This window comes from Hydractinia symbiolongicarpus, chromosome 7 (assembly GCF_029227915.1).
Source record: "Hydractinia symbiolongicarpus strain clone_291-10 chromosome 7, HSymV2.1, whole genome shotgun sequence".
Classification (NCBI taxonomy): domain Eukaryota; kingdom Metazoa; phylum Cnidaria; class Hydrozoa; order Anthoathecata; family Hydractiniidae; genus Hydractinia; species Hydractinia symbiolongicarpus.
The window spans coordinates 10315919-10325321 of record NC_079881.1 but is presented as its reverse complement, the minus strand read 5'-3'; the positions used below and the strand labels follow the sequence as shown (position 1 = coordinate 10325321).

Sequence of the window (9403 nt, the reverse complement as noted above, 5' to 3'; positions counted from 1 at the left end):
CTAACAAGCGACATGTTTTTGCTTTTTTCTCTAGCTATTTTAGCCTTGTATTGCTTTCCTTCGTCATAGGTTCCAATAGTCATTGGATTCCGTAGTGTAGCGGTTATCACGCGCGCTTCACACGCGCAAGGTCCCCGGTTCGAGCCCGGGCGGAATCATTGTTGAGTTGCTAGTTTTGTAATAGGCGTCAAACATTTGATTCACTGCGGCTTTTAATAGCCTTGCCCTGTGTGAGGATCGAACTCACGACCTTCAGATTATGAGACTGACGCGCTGCCTACTGCGCTAACAAGGCACTGTGCCCTAATCCGATGCATTTCAGAAGAACGTTGTTATTACAATGTCTTCTTGCAAATGACTAAAATATTTGAAGTGCCGTTGCTTCCAAACGCCCAATAGGTGCTTCCGAGGCACAACTAACGGCACAGCTTCCACCGAGACTTGAACTCGGATCGCAGGATTCAGAGTCCTGAGTGCTAACCATAACACCATGGAACCTACAGAGGCTCTTCCGAGGTTCGCTTCGCGGAAACATCAATGATTCCGCCCGGGCTCGAACCGGGGACCTTGCGCGTGTTAAGCGCACGTGATAACCACTACACTACGGAATCTGGCAACTAACAAGCGACATGTTTTTGCTTTTTTCTCTAGCTATTTTAGCCTTGTATTGCTTTCCTTCGTCATAGGTTCCAATAGTCATTGGATTCCGTAGTGTAGCGGTTATCACGTGCGCTTCACACGCGCAAGGTCCCCGGTTCGAGCCCGGGCGGAATCATTGTTGAGTTGCTAGTTTTGTAATAGGCGTCAAACATTTGATTCACTGCGGCTTTTAAAAGCCTTGCCCTGTGTGAGGATCGAACTCACGACCTTCAGATTATGAGACTGACGCGCTGCCTACTGCGCTAACAAGGCACTGCGCCCTAATCCGATGCATTTCAGAAGAACGTTGTTATTACAATGTCTTCTTGCAAATGACTAAAATATTTCAAGTGCCGTTGCTTCCAAACGCCCAATAGGTGCTTCCGAGGCACAATTAACGGCACAGGTTCCACCAAGACTTGAACTCGGATCGCAGGATTCAGAGTCCTGAGTGCTAACCATAACACCATGGAACCTACAGAGGCTCTTCCGAGGTTTGCTTCGCGGAAACATCGTGTTAAGCGCACGTGATAACCACTACACTACGGAATCTGGCAACTAACAAGCGACATGTTTCTGCTTTTTTCTCTAGCTATTTTAGCCTTGTAATGCTTTCCTTCGTCATAGGTTCCAAAATTCATTGGATTCCGTAGTGTAGCGGTTATCACGTGCGCTTCACACGCGCAAGGTTCCCGGTTCGAGCCCGGGCGGAATCATTGTTGAGTTGCTAGTTTTGTAATAGGCGTCAAACATTTGATTCACTGCGGCTTTTAATAGCCTTGCCCTGTGTGAGGATCGAACTCACGACCTTCAGATTATGAGACTGACGCGCTGCCTACTGCGCTAACAAGGCACTGTGCCCTAATCCGATGCATTTCAGAAGAACGTTGTTATTACAATGTCTTCTTGCAAATGACTAAAATATTTGAAGTGCCGTTGCTTCCAAACGCCCAATAGGTGCTTCCGAGGCACAACTAACGGCACAAGCTCCACCGAGACTTGAACTCGGATCGCAGGATTCAGAGTCCTGAGTGCTAACCATAACACCATGGAACCTACAGAGGCTTTTCCGAGGTTCGCTTCGCGGAAACATCAATGATTCCGCCCGGGCTCGAACCGGGGACCTTGCGCGTGTTAAGCGCACGTGATAACCACTACACTACGGAATCTGGCAACTAACAAGCGACATGTTTTTGCTTTTTTCTCTAGCTATTTTAGCCTTGTATTGCTTTCCTTCGTCATAGGTTCCAATAGTCATTGGATTCCGTAGTGTAGCGGTTATCACGTGCGCCTCACACGCGCAAGGTCCCCGGTTCGAGCCCGGGCGGAATCATTGTTGAGTTGCTAGTTTTGTAATAGGCGTCAAACATTTGATTCACTGCGGCTTTTAAAAGCCTTGCCCTGTGTGAGGATCGAACTCACGACCTTCAGATTATGAGACTGACGCGCTGCCTACTGCGCTAACAAGGCACTGCGCCCTAATCCGATGCATTTCAGAAGAACGTTGTTATTACAATGTCTTCTTGCAAATGACTAAAATATTTCAAGTGCCGTTGCTTCCAAACGCCCAATAGGTGCTTCCGAGGCACAATTAACGGCACAGGTTCCACCAAGACTTGAACTCGGATCGCAGGATTCAGAGTCCTGAGTGCTAACCATAACACCATGGAACCTACAGAGGCTCTTCCGAGGTTTGCTTCGTGGAAACATCGTGTTTAGCGCACGTGATAACCACTACACTACGGAATCTGGCAACTAACAAGCGACATGTTTCTGCTTTTTTCTCTAGCTATTTTAGCCTTGTAATGCTTTCCTTCGTCATAGGTTCCAAAATTCATTGGATTCCGTAGTGTAGCGGTTATCACGTGCGCTTCACACGCGCAAGGTCCCCGGTTCGAGCCCGGGCGGAATCATTGTTGAGTTGCTAGTTTTGTAATAGGCGTCAAACATTTGATTCACTGCGGCTTTTAATAGCCTTGCCCTGTGTGAGGATCGAACTCACGACCTTCAGATTATGAGACTGACGCGCTGCCTACTGCGCTAACAAGGCACTGTGCCCTAATCCGATGCATTTCAGAAGAACGTTGTTATTACAATGTCTTCTTGCAAATGACTAAAATATTTGAAGTGCCGTTGCTTCCAAACGCCCAATAGGTGCTTCCGAGGCACAACTAACGGCACAGGTTCCACCGAGACTTGAACTCGGATCGCAGGATTCAGAGTCCTGAGTGCTAACCATAACACCATGGAACCTACAGAGGCTCTCCCGAGGTTCGCTTCGCGGAAACATCAATGATTCCGCCCGGGCTCGAACCGGGGACCTTGCGCGTGTTAAGCGCACGTGATAACCACTACACTACGGAATCTGGCAACTAACAAGCGACATGTTTTTGCTTTTTTCTCTAGCTATTTTAGCCTTGTATTGCTTTCCTTCGTCATAGGTTCCAATAGTCATTGGATTCCGTAGTGTAGCGGTTATCACGTGCGCTTCACACGCGCAAGGTCCCCGGTTCGAGCCCGGGCGGAATCATTGTTGAGTTGCTAGTTTTGTAATAGGCGTCAAACATTTGATTCACTGCGGCTTTTAAAAGCCTTGCCCTGTGTGAGGATCGAACTCACGACCTTCAGATTATGAGACTGACGCGCTGCCTACTGCGCTAACAAGGCACTGCGCCCTAATCCGATGCATTTCAGAAGAACGTTGTTATTACAATGTCTTCTTGCAAATGACTAAAATATTTGAAGTGCCGTTGCTTCCAAACGCCCAATAGGTGCTTCCGAGGCACAACTAACGGCACAGGTTCCACTGAGACTTGAACTCGGATCGCAGGATTCAGAGTCCTGAGTGCTAACCATAACACCATGGAACCTACAGAGGCTCTTCCGAGGTTCGCTTCGCGGAAACATCAATGATTCCGCCCGGGCTCGAACCGGGGACCTTGCGCGTGTTAAGCGCACGAGATAACCACTACACTACGGAATCTGGCAACTAACAAGCGACATGTTTTTGCTTTTTTCTCTAGCTATTTTAGCCTTGTATTGCTTTCCTTCGTCATAGGTTCCAATAGTCATTGGATTCCGTAGTGTAGCGGTTATCACGTGCGCTTCACACGCGCAAGGTCCCCGGTTCGAGCCCGGGCGGAATCATTGTTGAGTTGCTAGTTTTGTAATAGGCGTCAAACATTTGATTCACTGCGGCTTTTAAAAGCCTTGCCCTGTGTGAGGATCGAACTCACGACCTTCAGATTATGAGACTGACGCGCTGCCTACTGCGCTAACAAGGCACTGCGCCCTAATCCGATGCATTTCAGAAGAACGTTGTTATTACAATGTCTTCTTGCAAATGACTAAAATATTTCAAGTGCCGTTGCTTCCAAACGCCCAATAGGTGCTTCCGAGGCACAATTAACGGCACAGGTTCCACCAAGACTTGAACTCGGATCGCAGGATTCAGAGTCCTGAGTGCTAACCATAACACCATGGAACCTACAGAGGCTCTTCCGAGGTTTGCTTCGCGGAAACATCGTGTTAAGCGCACGTGATAACCACTGCACTACGGAATCTGGCAACTAACAAGCGACATGTTTCTGCTTTTTTCTCTAGCTATTTTAGCCTTGTAATGCTTTCCTTCGTCATAGGTTCCAAAATTCATTGGATTCCGTAGTGTAGCGGTTATCACGTGCGCTTCGCACGCGCAAGGTCCCCGGTTCGATCCCGGGCGGAATCATTGTTGAGTTGCTAGTTTTGTAATAGGCGTCAAACATTTGATTCACTGCGGCTTTTAATAGCCTTGCCCTGTGTGAGGATCGAACTCACGACCTTCAGATTATGAGACTGACGCGCTGCCTACTGCGCTAACAAGGCACTGTGCCCTAATCCGATGCATTTCAGAAGAACGTTGTTATTACAATGTCTTCTTGCAAATGACTAAAATATTTGAAGTGCCGTTGCTTCCAAACGCCCAATAGGTGCTTCCGAGGCACAACTAACGGCACAGGTTCCACCGAGACTTGAACTCGGATCGCAGGATTCAGAGTCCTGAGTGCTAACCATAACACCATGGAACCTACAGAGGCTCTTCCGAGGTTCGCTTCGCGGAAACATCAATGATTCCGCCCGGGCTCGAACCGGGGACCTTGCGCGTGTTAATCGCACGTGATAACCACTACACTACGGAATCTGGCAACTATCAAGCGACATGTTTTTGCTTTTTTCTCTAGCTATTTTAGCCTTGTATTGCTTTCCTTCGTCATGGGTTCCAATAGTCATTGGATTCCGTAGTGTAGCGGTTATCACGTGCGCTTCACACGCGCAAGGTCCCCGGTTCGAGCCCGGGCGGAATCATTGTTGAGTTGCTAGTTTTGTAATAGGCGTCAAACATTTGATTCACTGTGGCTTTTAAAAGCCTTGCCCTGTGTGAGGATCGAACTCACGACCTTCAGATTATGAGACTGACGCGCTGCCTACTGCGCTAACAAGACACTGCGCCCTAATCCGATGCATTTCAGAAGAACGTTGTTATTACAATGTCTTCTTGCAAATGACTAAAATATTTTAAGTGCCGTTGCTTCCAAACGCCCAATAGGTGCTTCCGAGGCACAATTAACGGCACAGGTTCCACCAAGACTTGAACTCGGATCGCAGGATTCAGAGTCCTGAGTGCTAACCATAACACCATGGAACCTACAGAGGCTCTTCCGAGGTTTGCTTCGCGGAAACATCGTGTTAAGCGCACGTGATAACCACTACACTACGGAATCTGGCAACTAACAAGCGACATGTTTCTGCTTTTTTCTCTAGCTATTTTAGCCTTGTAATGCTTTCCTTCGTCATAGGTTCCAAAATTCATTGGATTCCGTAGTGTAGCGGTTATCACGTGCGCTTCACACGCGCAAGTTCCCCGGTTCGAGCCCGGGCGGAATCATTGTTGAGTTGCTAGTTTTGTAATAGGCGTCAAACATTTGATTCACTGCGGCTTTTAATAGCCTTACCCTGTGTGAGGATCGAACTCACGACCTTCAGATTATGAGACTGACGCGCTGCCTACTGCGCTAACAAGGCACTGTGCCCTAATCCGATGCATTTCAGAAGAACGTTGTTATTACAATGTCTTCTTGCAAATGACTAAAATATTTGAAGTGCCGTTGCTTCCAAACGCCCAATAGGTGCTTCCGAGGCACAACTAACGGCACAGGTTCCACCGAGACTTGAACTCGGATCGCAGGATTCAGAGTCTTGAGTGCTAACCATAACACCATGGAACCTACAGAGGCTCTTCCGAGGTTCGCTTCGCGGAAACATCAATGATTCCGCCCGGGCTCGAACCGGGGACCTTGCGCGTGTTAAGCGCACGTGATAACCACTACACTACGGAATCTGGCAACTAACAAGCGACATGTTTTTGCTTTTTTCTCTAGCTATTTTAGCGTTGTATTGCTTTCCTTCGTCATAGGTTCCAATAGTCATTGGATTCCGTAGTGTAGCGGTTATCACGTGCGCTTCACACGCGCAAGGTCCCCGGTTCGAGCCCGGGCGGAATAATTGTTGAGTTGCTAGTTTTGTAATAGGCGTCAAACATTTGATTCACTGCGGCTATTAAAAGCCTTGCCCTGTGTGAGGATCGAATTCACGACCTTCAGATTATGAGACTGACGCGCTGCCTACTGCGCTAACAAGGCACTGCGCCCTAATCCGATGCATTTCAGAAGAACGTTGTTATTACAATGTCTTCTTGCAAATGACTAAAATATTTCAAGTGCCGTTGCTTCCAAACGCCCAATAGGTGCTTCCGAGGCACAGCTAACGGCACAGGTTCCACCAAGACTTGAACTCGGATCGCAGGATTCAGAGTCCTGCGTGCTAACCATAACACCATGGAACCTACAGAGGCTCTTCCGAGGTTTGCTTCGCGGAAACATCAATGATTCCGCCCGGGCTCGAACCGGGGACCTTGCGCGTGTTAAGCGCACGTGATAACCACTACACTACGGAATCTGGCAACTAACAAGCGACATGTTTTTGCTTTTTTCTCTAGCTATTTTAGCCTTGTATTGCTTTCCTTCGTCATAGGTTCCAATAGTCATTGGATTCCGTAGTGTAGCGGTTATCACGTGCGCTTCACACGCGCAAGGTCCCCGGTTCGAGCCCGGGCGGAATCATTGTTGAGTTGCTAGTTTTGTAATAGGCGTCAAACATTTGATTCACTGCGGCTTTTAAAAGCCTTGCCCTGTGTGAGGATCGAACTCACGACCTTCAGATTATGAGACTGACGCGCTGCCTACTGCGCTAACAAGGCACTGCGCCCTAATCCGATACATTTCAGAAGAACGTTGTTATTACAATGTCTTCTTGCAAATGACTAAAATATTTCAAGTGCCGTTGCTTCCAAACGCCCAATAGGTGCTTGCGAACAACAATTAACGGCACAGGTTCCACCAAGACTTGAACTCGGATCGCAGGATTCAGAGTCCTGAGTGCTAACCATAACACCATGGAACCTACAGAGGCTCTTCCGAGGTTTGCTTCGTGGAAACATCGTGTTAAGCGCACGTGATAACCACTACACTACGGAATCTGGCAACTAACAAGCGACATGTTTCTGCTTTTTTCTCTAGCTATTTTAGCCTTGTAATGCTTTCCTTCGTCATAGGTTCCAAAATTCATTGGATTCCGTAGTGTAGCGGTTATCACGTGCGCTTCACACGCGCAAGGTCCCCGGTTCGAGCCCGGGCGGAATCATTGTTGAGTTGCTAGTTTTGTAATAGGCGTCAAACATTTGATTCACTGCGGCTTTTAATAGCCTTGCCCTGTGTGAGGATCGAACTCACGACCTTCAGATTATGAGACTGACGCACGGCCTACTGCGCTAACAAGGCACTGTGCCCTAATCCGATGCATTTCAGAAGAACGTTGTTATTACAATGTCTTCTTGCAAATGACTAAAATATTTGAAGTGCCGTTGCTTCCAAACGCCCAATAGGTGCTTCCGAGGCACAACTAACGGCACAGGTTCCACCGAGACTTAAACTCAGATCGCAGGATTCAGAGTCCTGAGTGCTAACCATAACACCATGGAACCTACAAAGGCTCTTCCGAGGTTCGCTTCGCGGAAACATCAATGATTCCGCCCGGGCTCGAACCGGGGACCTTGCGCGTGTTAAGCGCACGTGATAACCACTACACTACGGAATCTGGCAACTAACAAGCGACATGTTTTTGCTTTTTTCTCTAGCTATTTTAGCCTTGTATTGCTTTCCTTCGTCATAGGTTCCAATAGTCATTGGATTCCGTAGTGTAGCGGTTATCACGTGCGCTTCACACGCGCAAGGTCCCCGGTTCGAGCCCGGGCGGAATCATTGTTGAGTTGCTAGTTTTGTAATAGGCGTCAAACATTTGATTCACTGCGGCTTTTAAAAGACTTGCCCTGTGTGAGGATCGAACTCACGACCTTCAGATTATGAGACTGACGCGCTGCCTACTGCGCTAACAAGGCACTGCGCCCTAATCCGATGCATTTCAGAAGAACGTTGTTATTACAATGTCTTCTTGCAAATGACTAAAATATTTGAAGTGCCGTTGCTTCCAAACGCCCAATAGGTGCTTCCGAGGCACAACTATAGGCACAGGTTCCACCGAGACTTGAACTCGGATCGCAGGATTCAGAGTCCTGAGTGCTAACCATAACACCATGGAACCTACAGAGGCTCTTCCGAGGTTCGCTTCGCGGAAACATCAATGATTCCGCCCGGGCTCGAACCGGGGACCTTGCGCGTGTTAAGCGCACGTGATAACCACTACACTACGGAATCTGGCAACTAACAAGCGACATGTTTTTGCTTTTTTCTCTAGATATTTTAGCCTTGTATTGCTTTCCTTCGTCATAGGTTCCAATAGTCATTGGATTCCGTAGTGTAGCGGTTATCACGTGCGCTTCACACGCGCAAGGTCCCCGGTTCGAGCCCGGGCGGAATCATTGTTGAGTTGCTAGTTTTGTAATAGGCGTCAAACATTTGATTCACTGCGGCTTTTAAAAGCCTTGCCCTGTGTGAGGATCGAACTCACGACCTTCAGATTATGAGACTGACGCGCTGCCTACTGCGCTAACAAGGCACTGCGCCCTAATCCGATGCATTTCAGAAGAACGTTGTTATTACAATGTCTTCTTGCAAATGACTAAAATATTTGAAGTGCCGTTGCTTCCAAACGCCCAATAGGTGCTTCCGAGGCACAACTAACGGCACAGGTTCCACCGAGACTTGAACTCGGATCGCAGGATTCAGAGTCCTGAGTGCTAACCATAACACCATGGAACCTACAGAGGCTCTTCCGAGGTTCGCTTCGCGGAAACATCAATGATTCCGCCCGGGCTCGAACCGGGGACCTTGCGCGTGTTAAGCGCACGTGATAACCACTACACTACGGAATCTGGCAACTAACAAGCGACATGTTTTTGCTTTTTTCTCTAGCTATTTTAGCCTTGTATTGCTTTCCTTCGTCATAGGTTCCAATAGTCATTGGATTCCGTAGTGTAGCGGTTATCACGTGCGCTTCACACGCGCAAGGTCCCCGGTTCGAGCCCGGGCGGAATCATTGTTGAGTTGCTAGTTTTGTAATAGGCGTCAAACATTTGATTCACTGCGGCTTTTAAAAGCCTTGCCCTGTGTGAGGATCGAACTCACGACCTTCAGATTATGAGACTGACGCGCTGCCTACTGCGCTAACAAGGCACTGCGCCCTAATCCGATGCATTTCAGAAGAACGTTGT

The 9403-nt window shown here is 48.1% G+C and overlaps 37 non-coding genes across 37 annotated transcripts; 15 read left to right on the top strand and 22 right to left on the bottom strand.

Annotated features, from left to right (window-relative positions):
- The first annotated feature begins 85 nt into the window (after positions 1-85).
- On the top strand, positions 86-158 carry Trnav-cac (transfer RNA valine (anticodon CAC)). Its single transcript has one exon. It is a non-coding gene; the product is annotated as a tRNA-Val (tRNA).
- A 64-nt stretch (positions 159-222) lies between these two features.
- Positions 223-295, bottom strand: Trnam-cau (transfer RNA methionine (anticodon CAU)). The gene has a single exon. It is a non-coding gene; the product is annotated as a tRNA-Met (tRNA).
- A 243-nt stretch (positions 296-538) lies between these two features.
- Trnav-aac (transfer RNA valine (anticodon AAC)) lies at positions 539-611 on the bottom strand. The gene has a single exon. It is a non-coding gene; the product is annotated as a tRNA-Val (tRNA).
- A 91-nt stretch (positions 612-702) lies between these two features.
- Trnav-cac (transfer RNA valine (anticodon CAC)) lies at positions 703-775 on the top strand. Its single transcript has one exon. It is a non-coding gene; the product is annotated as a tRNA-Val (tRNA).
- Positions 776-839: 64 nt separating this feature from the next.
- Trnam-cau (transfer RNA methionine (anticodon CAU)) lies at positions 840-912 on the bottom strand. Its single transcript has one exon. It is a non-coding gene; the product is annotated as a tRNA-Met (tRNA).
- A 370-nt stretch (positions 913-1282) lies between these two features.
- Positions 1283-1355, top strand: Trnav-cac (transfer RNA valine (anticodon CAC)). Its single transcript has one exon. It is a non-coding gene; the product is annotated as a tRNA-Val (tRNA).
- A 64-nt stretch (positions 1356-1419) lies between these two features.
- Trnam-cau (transfer RNA methionine (anticodon CAU)) lies at positions 1420-1492 on the bottom strand. Its single transcript has one exon. It is a non-coding gene; the product is annotated as a tRNA-Met (tRNA).
- Positions 1493-1735: 243 nt separating this feature from the next.
- Positions 1736-1808, bottom strand: Trnav-aac (transfer RNA valine (anticodon AAC)). Its single transcript has one exon. It is a non-coding gene; the product is annotated as a tRNA-Val (tRNA).
- Positions 1809-1899: 91 nt separating this feature from the next.
- Positions 1900-1972, top strand: Trnav-cac (transfer RNA valine (anticodon CAC)). Its single transcript has one exon. It is a non-coding gene; the product is annotated as a tRNA-Val (tRNA).
- Positions 1973-2036: 64 nt separating this feature from the next.
- On the bottom strand, positions 2037-2109 carry Trnam-cau (transfer RNA methionine (anticodon CAU)). Its single transcript has one exon. It is a non-coding gene; the product is annotated as a tRNA-Met (tRNA).
- Positions 2110-2479: 370 nt separating this feature from the next.
- On the top strand, positions 2480-2552 carry Trnav-cac (transfer RNA valine (anticodon CAC)). The gene has a single exon. It is a non-coding gene; the product is annotated as a tRNA-Val (tRNA).
- Positions 2553-2616: 64 nt separating this feature from the next.
- On the bottom strand, positions 2617-2689 carry Trnam-cau (transfer RNA methionine (anticodon CAU)). The gene has a single exon. It is a non-coding gene; the product is annotated as a tRNA-Met (tRNA).
- Positions 2690-2932: 243 nt separating this feature from the next.
- Positions 2933-3005, bottom strand: Trnav-aac (transfer RNA valine (anticodon AAC)). The gene has a single exon. It is a non-coding gene; the product is annotated as a tRNA-Val (tRNA).
- A 91-nt stretch (positions 3006-3096) lies between these two features.
- On the top strand, positions 3097-3169 carry Trnav-cac (transfer RNA valine (anticodon CAC)). Its single transcript has one exon. It is a non-coding gene; the product is annotated as a tRNA-Val (tRNA).
- A 64-nt stretch (positions 3170-3233) lies between these two features.
- On the bottom strand, positions 3234-3306 carry Trnam-cau (transfer RNA methionine (anticodon CAU)). The gene has a single exon. It is a non-coding gene; the product is annotated as a tRNA-Met (tRNA).
- Positions 3307-3549: 243 nt separating this feature from the next.
- Positions 3550-3622, bottom strand: Trnav-aac (transfer RNA valine (anticodon AAC)). Its single transcript has one exon. It is a non-coding gene; the product is annotated as a tRNA-Val (tRNA).
- A 91-nt stretch (positions 3623-3713) lies between these two features.
- On the top strand, positions 3714-3786 carry Trnav-cac (transfer RNA valine (anticodon CAC)). The gene has a single exon. It is a non-coding gene; the product is annotated as a tRNA-Val (tRNA).
- Positions 3787-3850: 64 nt separating this feature from the next.
- On the bottom strand, positions 3851-3923 carry Trnam-cau (transfer RNA methionine (anticodon CAU)). Its single transcript has one exon. It is a non-coding gene; the product is annotated as a tRNA-Met (tRNA).
- A 370-nt stretch (positions 3924-4293) lies between these two features.
- On the top strand, positions 4294-4366 carry Trnaa-cgc (transfer RNA alanine (anticodon CGC)). The gene has a single exon. It is a non-coding gene; the product is annotated as a tRNA-Ala (tRNA).
- A 64-nt stretch (positions 4367-4430) lies between these two features.
- Positions 4431-4503, bottom strand: Trnam-cau (transfer RNA methionine (anticodon CAU)). The gene has a single exon. It is a non-coding gene; the product is annotated as a tRNA-Met (tRNA).
- A 243-nt stretch (positions 4504-4746) lies between these two features.
- On the bottom strand, positions 4747-4819 carry Trnav-aac (transfer RNA valine (anticodon AAC)). Its single transcript has one exon. It is a non-coding gene; the product is annotated as a tRNA-Val (tRNA).
- A 91-nt stretch (positions 4820-4910) lies between these two features.
- On the top strand, positions 4911-4983 carry Trnav-cac (transfer RNA valine (anticodon CAC)). The gene has a single exon. It is a non-coding gene; the product is annotated as a tRNA-Val (tRNA).
- Positions 4984-5490: 507 nt separating this feature from the next.
- Positions 5491-5563, top strand: Trnav-cac (transfer RNA valine (anticodon CAC)). Its single transcript has one exon. It is a non-coding gene; the product is annotated as a tRNA-Val (tRNA).
- A 380-nt stretch (positions 5564-5943) lies between these two features.
- Trnav-aac (transfer RNA valine (anticodon AAC)) lies at positions 5944-6016 on the bottom strand. Its single transcript has one exon. It is a non-coding gene; the product is annotated as a tRNA-Val (tRNA).
- A 544-nt stretch (positions 6017-6560) lies between these two features.
- Positions 6561-6633, bottom strand: Trnav-aac (transfer RNA valine (anticodon AAC)). Its single transcript has one exon. It is a non-coding gene; the product is annotated as a tRNA-Val (tRNA).
- Positions 6634-6724: 91 nt separating this feature from the next.
- Positions 6725-6797, top strand: Trnav-cac (transfer RNA valine (anticodon CAC)). Its single transcript has one exon. It is a non-coding gene; the product is annotated as a tRNA-Val (tRNA).
- A 64-nt stretch (positions 6798-6861) lies between these two features.
- Trnam-cau (transfer RNA methionine (anticodon CAU)) lies at positions 6862-6934 on the bottom strand. The gene has a single exon. It is a non-coding gene; the product is annotated as a tRNA-Met (tRNA).
- A 370-nt stretch (positions 6935-7304) lies between these two features.
- On the top strand, positions 7305-7377 carry Trnav-cac (transfer RNA valine (anticodon CAC)). Its single transcript has one exon. It is a non-coding gene; the product is annotated as a tRNA-Val (tRNA).
- A 380-nt stretch (positions 7378-7757) lies between these two features.
- On the bottom strand, positions 7758-7830 carry Trnav-aac (transfer RNA valine (anticodon AAC)). The gene has a single exon. It is a non-coding gene; the product is annotated as a tRNA-Val (tRNA).
- Positions 7831-7921: 91 nt separating this feature from the next.
- Trnav-cac (transfer RNA valine (anticodon CAC)) lies at positions 7922-7994 on the top strand. The gene has a single exon. It is a non-coding gene; the product is annotated as a tRNA-Val (tRNA).
- A 64-nt stretch (positions 7995-8058) lies between these two features.
- On the bottom strand, positions 8059-8131 carry Trnam-cau (transfer RNA methionine (anticodon CAU)). The gene has a single exon. It is a non-coding gene; the product is annotated as a tRNA-Met (tRNA).
- A 243-nt stretch (positions 8132-8374) lies between these two features.
- Trnav-aac (transfer RNA valine (anticodon AAC)) lies at positions 8375-8447 on the bottom strand. The gene has a single exon. It is a non-coding gene; the product is annotated as a tRNA-Val (tRNA).
- A 91-nt stretch (positions 8448-8538) lies between these two features.
- Trnav-cac (transfer RNA valine (anticodon CAC)) lies at positions 8539-8611 on the top strand. The gene has a single exon. It is a non-coding gene; the product is annotated as a tRNA-Val (tRNA).
- Positions 8612-8675: 64 nt separating this feature from the next.
- On the bottom strand, positions 8676-8748 carry Trnam-cau (transfer RNA methionine (anticodon CAU)). The gene has a single exon. It is a non-coding gene; the product is annotated as a tRNA-Met (tRNA).
- A 243-nt stretch (positions 8749-8991) lies between these two features.
- Positions 8992-9064, bottom strand: Trnav-aac (transfer RNA valine (anticodon AAC)). The gene has a single exon. It is a non-coding gene; the product is annotated as a tRNA-Val (tRNA).
- Positions 9065-9155: 91 nt separating this feature from the next.
- On the top strand, positions 9156-9228 carry Trnav-cac (transfer RNA valine (anticodon CAC)). Its single transcript has one exon. It is a non-coding gene; the product is annotated as a tRNA-Val (tRNA).
- Positions 9229-9292: 64 nt separating this feature from the next.
- Trnam-cau (transfer RNA methionine (anticodon CAU)) lies at positions 9293-9365 on the bottom strand. Its single transcript has one exon. It is a non-coding gene; the product is annotated as a tRNA-Met (tRNA).
- Positions 9366-9403: the final 38 nt, after the last annotated feature.